Here is a 13,461-nt window from a genome sequence, read left to right on the forward strand (position 1 = left end):
ATTTCTTTCTGGGCCTAATTCTGTTTCTTGTGTTTGCTTTGTACTGAAATATTGTGGCTTAAAGAGGCCGTTTAGCATGACCACTGTCAAACAAGATCATAAATTCTCATAAAAGCAGACTAAGGAATTCATAATCACAGCTCTTGGCCGCCACCTAAAGGTTTCTTTCTTGTTTTATTTTATGTAACACCTACTGTACATTCTTTTTATAATAACATTGTTGCCTGTATCCTCACGTTTCTAAGTATAGGGTAAAGAGACTTATTTCAGTATGCTTTTTCACTTTTGTATATTTACATTAGCAGCCTATATAATTATAGCCACTTCTCAACCTGTTCCATATACAAAAGCAATTTAAAGTAGGTCCTCTAAGTGGTGTGAAACATTTCTATTCATTCAAGAAATAGCGTGTCCTTAGGTATTATGTACTGCCCTCACTCCTAGGCCAACCTTAGAAATAGAAAAATATTTAAGTCACAGTCTCTGGCTTCAGGAAGCATGTGACAGTTACCAATGTTGTAAGAAACTGACCTCTTCTGTGTCATAATCTGTATAGAATTATCATTAACTGGATGCCAAGGAGTAAATCTAGAAGTCTGAACAAAGACAAATGTTTCTCATTTTCAACTTTCCAAGGTAAAGTCAATCAAAATTATGTTTATTGAAGCATTGCTGAAGGCAATGTATATGCTAAACTCTTCAAATTTCATAGAGAACATTAATAACTGGTATAATCTCTTGATTATGCTTGAGGGTAAATGGGAAATCAGAATTAATTATTCCCTGCTCCATAGCCTACTCACACTCCCTTTGTTCTCCTGAAGAAACCCTTGATTAAATCAAACCAAATATCACCACCCCCCTACTTGGATTCTGACAGTCATGTTTGGAGAATGAAATCAATGCAATCTATGAATCGTGGTGCAAAGTTAAATAGGAAACTCTACGAATTTTTCCTTCCAAAATCTATAGCTATGAATCACCCAAATTATTCTTAAGCATGTAGACATGTTATATTAACATGAACACTTTCCATTTTAGGTTCCATTTATTTAGCCCTTGATTTGTTTAAAGGCTACTATTCATTTATTCATTAATTCAAGAAACGTTTATTAGGCACCTACTATGTGCCAGGCATTCACCATTGTCAGTGTTCAATGAAACAGACTGGTCTTTGCCTTCATGAGACTTGTAATGGAAACAGGAAATAAATAAAACATATAATACAAACTACAAAGAAACTTATCACACTGCCCTCTGACAGAGAATAATGCTGAGGAGAAACAGACAGACATTAGGTAGGGTAATTAAGAAAGGCCTCTTGGAGGAGGAAATATTCAAACAGACCTGAAGAATAAGGATCCAGCTCTACCAAGAATGTAAAGAGGCAGAGGGAATTGCATGTGCAAAGGCCAAAATACTGAAGGAGAGCCAAGGGATCTAGAGCAGAGTGAGCAAAGGGGAGTTTCATGAGATGGGATTGGAGAAGTAGGAAGAAATGCAACTGTACAGGACCTTGAAAGCCCAGGATAAGGACTTTGGATTTTATTTGAAATGAAATGGAAAGCCACCATAGCAGATGAGTAATTTGATCTGATGGAATCGAGAAGGGATTAGAGGCAGCCAAGAGAAGATGGAGACAGAAGTGTAGTATAGAAATGTAGATGGGAGAGCTGATGGTGACATGGACAATGGTGGTGGCACTAGAGGCAAAGAGATGTAAACACATTTGAGATGAATTTTGGAGCTAGACTCAACAAGACTTAGTGGCAGGTCAGTTGACTCTTTGGTTCTGCCCTTTCTTCCCAGGTTGTTACCATTTGTTGATATGAATATAGCTCTGAAGCGCTGATAGAGTTTTCCATATTAGATTTAAATATCTATATTAGGTTTTACATCACATGTAAGCTTTTAATTTAGTAAAAAATAATTTTAAGAAAATATCTTAATAGAATGAACTATTTGTACATCAATAATGAAACACTTGTTAGCTAACATCTTCTATAAATGAAGCAATCTGTGAAAAAAATTATGGATAATGGTAATTTGTTTGCTAAAAGTACCAAAGCTTGTTTAATTTTAAACACTTAGAAGGATTTTTTTCTATAATTGTTAAATATTTGCCCAATCTCTTAAACACAATATATTTAAAATAAGTTAAACTTTTCAAAAACTCCAGCTCACATGATGAAAAATAGTTGCTGTACTTCTGTAATATAGTGGTACCCCTAAAAATAGTGAGAAAAAAGGGTTTTCCCTATTCTGCAAAACTGAAAACTACTCTGTTTTGAAATAATTAAATTTTTGTTGATGCTTCAGTTGCTCCTAATTCTCTTTGTGTCAGGCTGTAGCCATCCACTCTGACCCTGCTACCATTAGGTTTTTTCCTTTGCTGTAAGCTGGAAACCCTGTTATCATGGATTGATGAAAGTTAATAGTATGTAGACTCCAAGTAAAGCATCCGCATTTGCATTTTATTTTGATTACACAGAAGTTTTGTGTGTGTGTGTGTTTCTTTCTTTCTTTCTTTTTTTTTTTTTTTTACATGCTGTTTTCTCAAGAATATTTTAGGTCATTGATGTTTCTTGGTCAGCAAAATTGAAGTCGGGGAGATGTTCTATACTAGCAGTTTATTTCCCATATTTTTCATGATGCTCCTTGAAAATGGTATCCACCTTACTATATACATTATCATTTTATGTTGCTACAAAGGATCTGTTCTTATGACACAGCTTCAACTACAGCATTACAACTGCTGATTTTTCACTTGATGCCTAAAGTATAGTTTTCAAATACAACATAAAAGTATGTAAAATTTGACCATAAAACTACACCAAAAAAAAAAAATCCCTAGTTTCTTGACTTGTACTATAATGTTATCTCTTTCCTTTTTCCATTTTGACATGCATGGAAACTAAAACAAATCAAATGTCTACAAAACCCCAATCAGCAACACTACTTTCAAAGTGTCTTTTGACAAGTAACATGTGCATATTACCGACCCAAAGGCATATTTTTCAGCAGCTCTTCCAAATAGCTATGTTGCCCCAAAGCTCTCTCTGTATCACCACCTTGTTTCATGGGAGAAAATGTGCAAATACGTAATGAAAATGTGTAAATGATTAAAGCATCTGTGTAAATAAAGAAAGTCTCAATGCACATAAGAATTATCTTGAGGACTTCTTGAAAAACCAGATACTAGATGCCTAAAGCTGAGCTGCCAAGTAACAATCTTTAAGAGAGAAGTCCAGAAATTGGCATTTGAATCAAGTATTCCCCAGCTTATTGATATAGGTGGTCCTTAGAAAAATCTTTAGGTAGCGCTGTTGTGGACTCCAGGTGAGCAATCCTAAATGATCTGCCTTTTCAACTTTATGGCAGATTGTATTTTCCAAAGATTACTGTACCAATACATACTATCCTATATGCTCTTCCTTTAAGGGGACATTGACATCTCTCCATCAAAAGATAGGGTTTATGTTCCCTCTCCTCGCATCTGGGCAGACTTTTGACTACAGTACAAGTGATGTTATGTGACTTCCAAGACCAATGAATAAAATGCAATGCAAGTCCCACCTAGTTTTCTCTGGACACTTGCCCTTTGAATCAAGCCACGAGGCTATGAGAGAGTCAAGCAGCCACAAGGAAAGGCCACGTGTAGGTCTTTCAGCTATAGCTCCCACCGAAGCCCCCACCGACAGCCAGCCATCAACCACCAGACATGTAAGTGAGCTTTTAGATAATTCTAGCCCTCCGCATTTGGGCAACCCCAGTAAAGCAAAAACCAAGCTCTCTCACCTAATTATGGCCAAATTTCAGATTTATGAATAAAATTAATGTTGTCACTGTTCTAAGCCACTAAGTTTGAAGCGTTGTTTTTTCTTTACCTAACAGATAACTAGAATAAATTTCATATACTTCTGTGGCTTCTTTGGATGAAACATAAAGCCTCAGATAAACCTTCACACATTCCATTTTGCATATAAGGATTTCTACTTCTACCCATCCAGATCCACACCGGACCCTCTTGTTAGATCTTCCTTTAGTTTATTGCCTGGATCTGTGATTCTCGACCAGGAGTGATTTTGCCACCCCACCCCCAACCCCTAGTGGATATTTGGCAATATCTGGAGATATTTCATGATTGTCACCACTGAAACTCAATTGGCATCCAGTAGGTAGAAGCTAAGAATGCTGGTAAACACCCTACAAAGCGCAGCACAGCCCCTTTCCCCAACAACAAAGAATTATGAAGCCTAAATAGTGTAGAGGTTGAGAAACTTGCACCTATATCTGGTCCAACAGTGAGGAACTCCATTCTTACCCCTGATTTTCTTCACCGAAGTATAGTTCAGAGTTCTCAACCAGAAGTTGAGGAAATGGTGTGTGTGGGGGCGGGAAAGGGGGAAGTTAATCTACGAGGATTTTCTATGAGGATTTTCAACCTAAACAAGTAAGCTGTGGTGCTCAACCCTAGCAAACAATTAGAATAATTTGTCAAGTTTTAATTTTTTGCAAAATTTTGATTTTTACCAAAATGTTTTGGTAGTTTTCAAATACCAACTCTATTTAAGTACCAGCTCAATCCCCAACACTAGATATTCTGATTCAAAAAATACTGGATGCCAGTTTTTAAAGGCACCTAGGTGATTCTCATGACACTGACACTAACTAAGCATGAGAACCAGAGATGTGGGCCCCTTCACCTGCAGATTGTGACTCTTAACTTGGGAAGAAGTGTTGGTGAAATCTGGAGAGCAACACTGGCAAATCCTGACCCGTGATTCTGTCGGCAGCCCTCTCCTCCTTCTGCCACTGAGAACCTACATGCTCCCCTGCACTTAGCCTGCCATGTTCTGGCAAGAAAAGGACCTGTGCCAGACTCTTACTTCATTCTTCTGCACGGACGCAAACCTTAAGGCTTAGTTAATTCTTATGAAGCCATAAACAGCACCATTTAGTAAATACTGAACAGCCAGTTCTTGTATAATGGGCTCTGTCTGTTATGCACCCCTCCACCAACAAAATCAGCTCTATTTACTAGACTTTCCATTAATTGCTTAAGGTGGATATAAAAACATCAGTCAATATGCCTAGAATTTTACACTGGAGTGTCAAGCAAAATCAAATAATTTATATGATTTACATATATGATTACAACATGCTGACAAAAGTTGTTGAGAGGAAGTTATACTTCTGAGTTTCAATTCTTTCTAAATAGGACTTACCTCGTCCCCTCCCCCACCAAAAAAAAAAAAAAGTGAGGCAAATACATTGCCATCTGCTTCAGATACTAAGCAAATAAATGTCTGCTTATTTAAAAAAAATGACTTGGGTGGAGAAGGAAAAAATGTGAAATAGCCTATTATTATAATAATTACCTTGGCAAAAATGTGTTATTTCATCATGACAATAAGCTCTTCTGAACATATTATTATTACATTTGTGTTAAAAAATACCACTTGATTTTTCTTTCCAAAATGTATTTGTCAAAAAAAACATCAATTTAATACATTAAATTTTTCAATAATCATCGAGTTGCAACTTTTCTGCTTTTCAATCTTTACCACAAAAGACAAAAACAGAAAGAATCTTTAATGCCATAATTATACTTTTTATCTGTAAGAAAAACCTGAACGTCTCTAATGGCTTTGAGTACTAACTGTACAGTGTGTGTGTCTGTATCAGCTAGAAGACGGTCATGATTAAGACAATGAGGTCTTGAATCAGATTGCCTAGGTTTAAATCCAAGTTCAGTGTGATCTTGGGCATGTTATCTCATCTCTTGTGACTCAGTTTTCTCTTTTGCAAAATGTTAATTATAATAGTACTCAGCTCATAATTGCTTTTGATGATTAAAAAATAAATAGAAAATGCTTAGCATAGTGCCTGGCATGTAAGATGTACTCAGTGAATGAAAATAAAATCTAACTGTCAAATTTAACTGATGCTGGCTCTATAACAATTTACTTGAGCAACGTTAAGTCACTTTACTACACTAATATTCTATTTCTCATTTGTATGAATAAAGCTTTAATTCCTAAAATCTAATTCAATGATTATCCATTGTGCCAGGTTCATTCTCACTCTGAATTTCTAAGAATCTGGTCTCTAAAGCAGGTTTGGGCCGATTTTCCCATATCAGAGCTTCTAATCAATGCAAACAAAACATATGTTTTATTTTATCTGTTAACTAGTGTAGTGCAAAGTCAGTTTCCGTAGATCGATTTCACTTCTTAGGGCATCAAGTTAAGTATTTTTTGAAACACTGGGGTGTTTTAATTTTCCTGTCAAGTGTTATTATCCACATTACTAATTTTCTTTTCTTTTTTAATTTTCTTAGACTGAAATTTGAAATATCAATTCCTACCCCCAGGTAAGCTGTCTTATCGACATGTTTGTGTTGAGATACCAAACAAAAGTCTCCATACTGATCTTACAAAAATATAAAATACGGTGTGGTAGAAGAGAGTAAAGGGGGTCAAATATGTGGTGATGGAAAGAGAACTGACTCTGGGTGGTAAGCACACAATGTGATATATAGATGATGTATTATGGAAATGTACACTTGAAATCAATCTAATTTTACTAACCATTGCCACCCCAATAAATTATAAAATATGGCAGCATATGTAAAGATTCTCTGAGAGATATAGAAGTCTCACTCTCTCAGGTGATTCTCTGACCTCTTTCATTCTCTTCTCATCTCAGCATCTCAAAAGATGTCTGCAACTTGTTCATGCACTCCGTTTGGCTTCTAACGCGCCCTTCGTGGAGGAGGCCCTCCCTAGTGGGTCCCAGTTCAGTGGGGAATTGGAAGCTCTTGTGGCAGCTAAATTTTCTGTAGCATTTTACCTTCGAATCACTCCTTCTTTTAAGAAATGTTTCAGCTCTCTTGGTTTCTATCAGCGAGTCTCTACTATTATTGTTCTCTTGCTTCACTGACCATCCTGTCTCAGCCTTCAATTGTGAAGTTTCCCAGATTCCTCTTCTTGGTCGTATTCCCATGAATGCCCACGACTTCATGAACCACCTAGAATATTTTACTCCCAAGTTTATAATTATAGTTCATACTTCTCTTTTAAGCTTCAAACCTATATTTCCAACTGCATTCAGGAAACCTCCATCTGAAATTCCTGCAGGCCATTTCTAAATTATCTTCTCCAATATATACTAGTTTTCCTCTTAAAGTTCTTAACTAATCACTGAATATATCCTAAATGTCTCTTTTTCCCTCCTAAATATCTCTTGAATGTATTACCTCCTCTCTATCACCAAATACCACTTTCTTGCTCGGGGTCATTTTCACTCCCACCTAAGCCTGCTCCAATCTCATCCTCTCACATTGGTTCTTCACTCTAACACTGGTGTGATGTATCCAAAACAATCATCTGCCTGGGTAGAACTTCTCAGTGACTCTTCCTCATCTACAGGAGAAAGTCTAAGTCCTTCGCCAACAGACAGGGTCCTCCAAGGTTTATTTCTACACACTTCTCTAACCTTATCATTGGCTACTTTCTTCCAAAGTCAAACTGAAAACCACTATACAATGTAATACTTCTGTTCCCTTCTCTTCATTACCCCAGCATCCATTCACTATTCATTCTTCAAAGCCCAGGCTTCTCTCATGTAAAGCCTTTCCTGATTCCCAGATACAGTACATTTCTTACTCCCCTATGCTACTGCACATGTTCCAAGAATATTGCTACTGTTGCTCATATAATCCTGTATTGTAGTTATTTTTTAAATGACTGTCTCCCTCAATATTCTATGAAGTCCTAGGACGTACAGACTATACCTTATTCATCATTGTATCATAGCACCAAGGAGAAAGATGGGTATACACCAGAGCTCCAGAGGTTTCTCTAATTATTAATAGAATAAGGATATAAATTACTTCAGTAATGACTTAACTAAGTATACAATGTATAAAGGCCTAAGATAAATAGAGCATATAGTTAAAACTATTTTTTAAATTTCAGCTTTATTGAGGTATATATTTATAAGATGTTCTTTATTTATTTACATTTGTATTGTATATTTAAAGTGAGCATCATGGTGATCTGATATGGACATACACTGTGAAAGGATCCCCCCCATCTAATTAACACATCTGTCACCTCACATATTTATCTTTTTTTTTTTAATGAGAACATCTAAGTTCTACTTTCTTAGTAAATTTCAATTATACAAAACAGTGTTATCAACTATAGTCATCATGTTTTACGTTAGATCCTCAGCCCTTATTCATCTTACTAAAACTCTGAATTTTAGTCCTTAAACTTTTCACTCACACCTGGACTCTGCCCCCACACACATCCGCTTCACCCCCACTCTGGTATCACCCTCAATCTTCCTGAGCCTGTTCGCTCAGCTGCTCTGTTTTTGGATGACCGCGTTCTGAGAGAACTTCTTGTGTTACACTTGAAAGACTTTAATCACTTAGTGAATCTAACATGTGCTACTAAGAATTTTATCTCTTTGAATCCTGCTTAGTCCTAAGAATGTTTCCCGATTAGCAAAACTGATTTTTCACCTTCCTCAAAACAAAAATGTACGTGCATTCTAATATGTCCTTGAATCTGCTGTCTTAGGGCCTAAAATAAATAAGAAAAAAGCAATACAGATTAAGGTTTTGGGAATGATTTTTCAAGCTCTTGTCTCCTCTTAAACGAAAGTCATAGCAATTATGCCTCAGATTGCTGTTTCTCTCCTTTCTCTAGAGACATGTTGCTTGATATCTGGGTAAAATACTTCAAATAAATGTTTAACTTCCTCAAACTCTTGTTACCTGTTATGCTCTCTAATCCTCTAAAGAATATTCATAGTTTCTTAAAGGTGCTAGGTCAAGGTCATACCGAACACTTCCCATAAATAGTAAAACCTGAGGCTGCCCAGTTGTTCTACTCGCACATCTTTGCTTGAGCATCTAATGGTGCCTCCAGCATCCATGATGGACAGTCATATTATTATGTAGTTTCAGGACCTAAAACCAACTGGGCAGGGTCACGTTTCATAAAAGTAAATCTGTTTTAATGGGGGAGAAGCTGCTGTAATTCTAAACGACTTTCTGCAGGCTGAATAAAACACCGAGAAGAGGCACAACTAAGTGAGAAAGGTCAGGACACAGGGCAGGTAATCACTATGGGGTAAAAGGAATTGAGAAAAAACTGTAGTTTTACTTATTCCACATCCATTTGGCTATAGTGTAGCTCCTGCTGCATTGCTATTCACTGTTTAGCTGATTCCAAGGAAACAGAGAACCAGAGGCTGGGCACCGCCCTCCCGCCTTTGTCCATGAGCCACTAGGGCAGGGATCACAAACTTAAACATCTACAGGACTGCACGTAACATATTTGCTAACCCAGCCGAGGCATATGAAAAACAGTAACTTTCATGCATAATGATCGCAGTGAAAAATGGTAACTGCCTCTCAGGAATACAACCGGAAGTGGTGAGGGCTGTGGCAACCTGGAGAGCCTGGCCCCTATGAGGTGGCAGCAGCTCCAGCTCAGTGCCCTACACAAATACAGTGCCAGTTGTGCCCAATATTGGGATTATGCAAGAGAAGCTGAAAATAGGATTTTATGAAATCTGATTTTAAAACATTTGGCAAAAAATTCCAACAATTTTTTAAACCACTCTACAGGCAGATCGCATGAGAACCAAACAAAATATGTGTTCATATTTGATTCTGAAACTTACATTTAATAGTCAATGCAATAGATCCAGGAAAGCCAAGCAAACAATTAGAGGTATATTTGAGAGGAAAGGGACCTTAGCTAGCAGCAATACAAATACTTAATAACTAGGCAAAGGTGTAAAATTTAGACTAAGAAACAATTTTTATGTTTCTTTTGCTAATCTTGCCAAGATAGATTATGGCTATCTTCATCAAGCCAATCTTCTTTCCCTTGGCCATCTGATCTCCTTTAAAGCCAAATATGTTGGATACTTTCCCTTTACCCATCCAGTTCCCTTCTCTACCTTCTGTGTGTCCCAGGAAGCTGGCTAGTGTAGACGGCATTAAAGGGTTACTTTATCTCTGGCTTCCACTGGGTTTCACCCATCTGGGGCATTAGCAGGAGTTTGGAGGATAGGAAGAAACTGATGTCAGGGTTTTTATTGGCCCTGCTTTTTCCCTGCTGGTTCACTGTTTGGCTCCCTTCTTCCTATCTGGAGGCCCTCTTTATATAGCTCCCCCTGACCCCCCCGTTGTTTGTTTGTGTTCCTTGAAATACTGCCTTTTCTTGACCCTTCAAGCCAGGGTGCTAAAGGCTCCCCCCACCCCCGTTATAAATCCCAGAGGACCACATCATTTCTTGTTCCCTTCCATAAAACCTGCCCTATAGGCTTCAATTACCCAGCTTAACTCTGCTTTCCATTTCCCGCTGGGAGTCTGTCTTAAAATGCCATTTCGAAGAACACAATCATTCCCCAGGGCTGGGATGGTAACTGGGCAAAGCTTCTCATCAAGTCCTTTAATTCTTCTTTTTCTGGGTCCCTTGGAAAAGCAAAGTTATTTGGCAGGAAGTATCAGAGGCCTTGAGAACATATCTAACCTTTGACTCAGTAACTTCACCTTGAAAATTTTTCCTAAGGAAAGAATCTTAAATATTCAACAACTTGAATAAAGATTTATGCAAGTATGTTTATTATTAAAATGGTCAAAAACTATAAACAACCCCCATCCCATCTTAGGTGTATGCCAGGTATCTTTTGTTTCCCCTACCAGCTTCCCACTCCACTTTGCTTTCTCTCTGCCCTGAGAAGCCAGATTTGCTGGACTCCAGCTACTGCACCACTACCTCTGGCTTAGAGATGGGCTTTGCCAATAGTGTGTCTTGATAGGAAATCAGAAAAGGGGAAAAGAATGAAGTAGGGATAGTTATTCTTTCTGTCCCTTCCCTGCAGATGACCTCGGGCTGGCTGTGACTCTTGCACCAAGGTGACAGAGCTTGTCAGGTGATATCCACACACTCAGTATCTCTGGGGTTCAGTAATTCACCCTTCTTTAGCCTTTTGAAGCCTAAGGAGAGGGATGCATCTCCCCACTGTTTCTAACTCAGGGAAACAGCACCATCGCTGATACCCTATCCCCATGTTTATAAACAGTCTCTTTATTAACAAATTCTCCTCAACTTATCCAGTTAGAGTATGCCATCTGTTTCACTGCCACGAATCTGGTGGAATCCAGCAGCATATTTAAGTACACTGAACAACAAACTCACTAGGGAATAATGTATAACATAGAAAGATACTCATGAAGAATGCATATTAACAAAAGTGGCAAATCCAGTATGAACAAAGCTACATCAAAATAAAGCAACTGAAATTCACCACGAAAATTCAATATATGTTTCAAATTTTCTATAATAAAACCACATTACTTTTTAAATGAAAATTTTTTATTTAAAGATTATTTAAAAGTGAAAGACACTGTAGATTATGCCTAGAAGAATTAGGAAAGACTTCATAGAAGTGGCATTATAAATGATTCTTAACTATCAACTAGGACAAGTGAGAAGGAAAGGGGGGGAAAATGTTTAGCTGAGGATAAAGCCTATGAAAAGGCAAGTGAACATGCTTGTAGAAACTCAGGACTCTGTGCTGTAGAGCACAGAATAGATGGAGTTGGCAAGAGGGAAGGAAGATGTTATAGAAAATGGTACTGGGAATGTGAAGTGGGGCCAGAATAGCCAAGGTTTCATAGTTCATGCTAAGAGTCTCTTTCATGGCCTGGAGAAAGGTTGGGAAATGGCATAAGATGAACCATAGAAGGTTTTTTGTTTTTTTTAACGGATATGTTTATATTTGTGTTTCGGAGGGAAAACTTTCAGAGTCCTATGGGGATGAGATGGCTGAGAGTTTAAGAGAGAGAAGAGAAAAGCCTGAACTAAGGCAGCAGTAAAGACACTAAATAGAAAGGAAAAGACAGCAGATACTCCACTAATGTGGGGTTAATATAATTTGTTAACTAATGAAAGACAGGGGTAGGCAGTATGCATCTCTGAGAACAATAATACCTGGGACACACTTAAAAAGCTGATAATCTTTCTCTACTTCAAACTTCAGTTTGAAAAGGATTTGAATGACTGAAACATCATCTGCATTTGTTATGATTGTATACCATACCGAAATGGGCATCTTTGTAATTTTCTTGTATTTCCAAATCTTTAGAGGACTAACTTCCCAGACATGAGATTAGTGTTTCAAATATTCTAAGGTTTTATTTCATGTTTTCAATGATTGCAAGAAAGTTTGAGCCAATTTACCATTCTACCACATATGAGTTCCTATTTCAACCATCTATTGTTAGCATTAGGTATTGTCATTTTTAACTCTTGGAGCATTTAATGGGTAGAAATCGCATCTCCCTTTCTTAATTGTTATTTTTTGATAACTGATGAAGCTGAACTTTTCTCATGTTTTAAGCATTTGTACTCCCTATTCTTGAATTGTATGCTGATGTTCTTTGCACATTCAACTATTATAAACTAAATGTTTTCTGATTTATTTGTATGGACATATTCTATGGCATGTATTTTTACCCATTTCTGAGACGTTTATAAACATCAAGCTTGAAAGAAATCACCATCAAATTTGTTGATTTGTTCTTTTGAAACTGGATAAGTTATTTTTACATTTAGAAAAAAACTTTTTATTACTAATACTAGAAAAAAATGATATATATAGTTTTGCACTAAGCCCTTTAATCCATCAGAAATGTATTTTGGTACAAAGTAAGTTTCTAAGTTAATATTGTTTTTTCCCAAATAGCTAACAATTGACCCAACATCATCTATTATTTCTTCCCTCTCCATTGATTTCAAAGCATATTTTGTGCTATATTAAATTATTGATATTAGTATATATTTCTGAGCTATTCTATTTACCAACTCAGTCATTTTTTTTCATTATTACATATTATTTCCAAATCAGATTATATCTTTGAGAAAAGAATTGGGTTTTACTGATGCTCATATTTTCCATAGGACACATACTAAATGTTCAATAAATATTTACTTATTTATTAAATGAATGTTTACATTAAATATCCTGTGCCTAATTTACCAAGAATTTCCTCGCTGTGTTAAAAGGTCACATTCTTCAAGGTGAAACATGAAGTAATTTTGAAATGGGAGAAGGGGGCTGAGAATGGAAGCATTCCAAGCATAAAAATGCCATGTGAATTTGATTAGAATAATTTAAATTTTGTAGTGACTTCATTCTCCAGAGGCGATGTGATCATGAGAAAATGCTGAAAGGGAGATGTTTAGTCGTGGGCTCCTCTGAGTTACTGAGGTTCTGAAAGGCCTTTCTCTGTGTGGTGATGTCCACGCCAGTCCACACGCCGCTGTGACTCAGCGGATTAACTATGTCACCCGTGGGGTGTCTCTGTAAATGTCTGCTGGTGCCTTTACTTGGGAGAACCAGCCGTGGACCCTTACCATCACCATA

This window comes from Rhinolophus sinicus, linkage group LG09, assembly GCF_036562045.2.
Source record: "Rhinolophus sinicus isolate RSC01 linkage group LG09, ASM3656204v1, whole genome shotgun sequence".
Classification (NCBI taxonomy): Eukaryota; Metazoa; Chordata; class Mammalia; order Chiroptera; family Rhinolophidae; genus Rhinolophus; species Rhinolophus sinicus.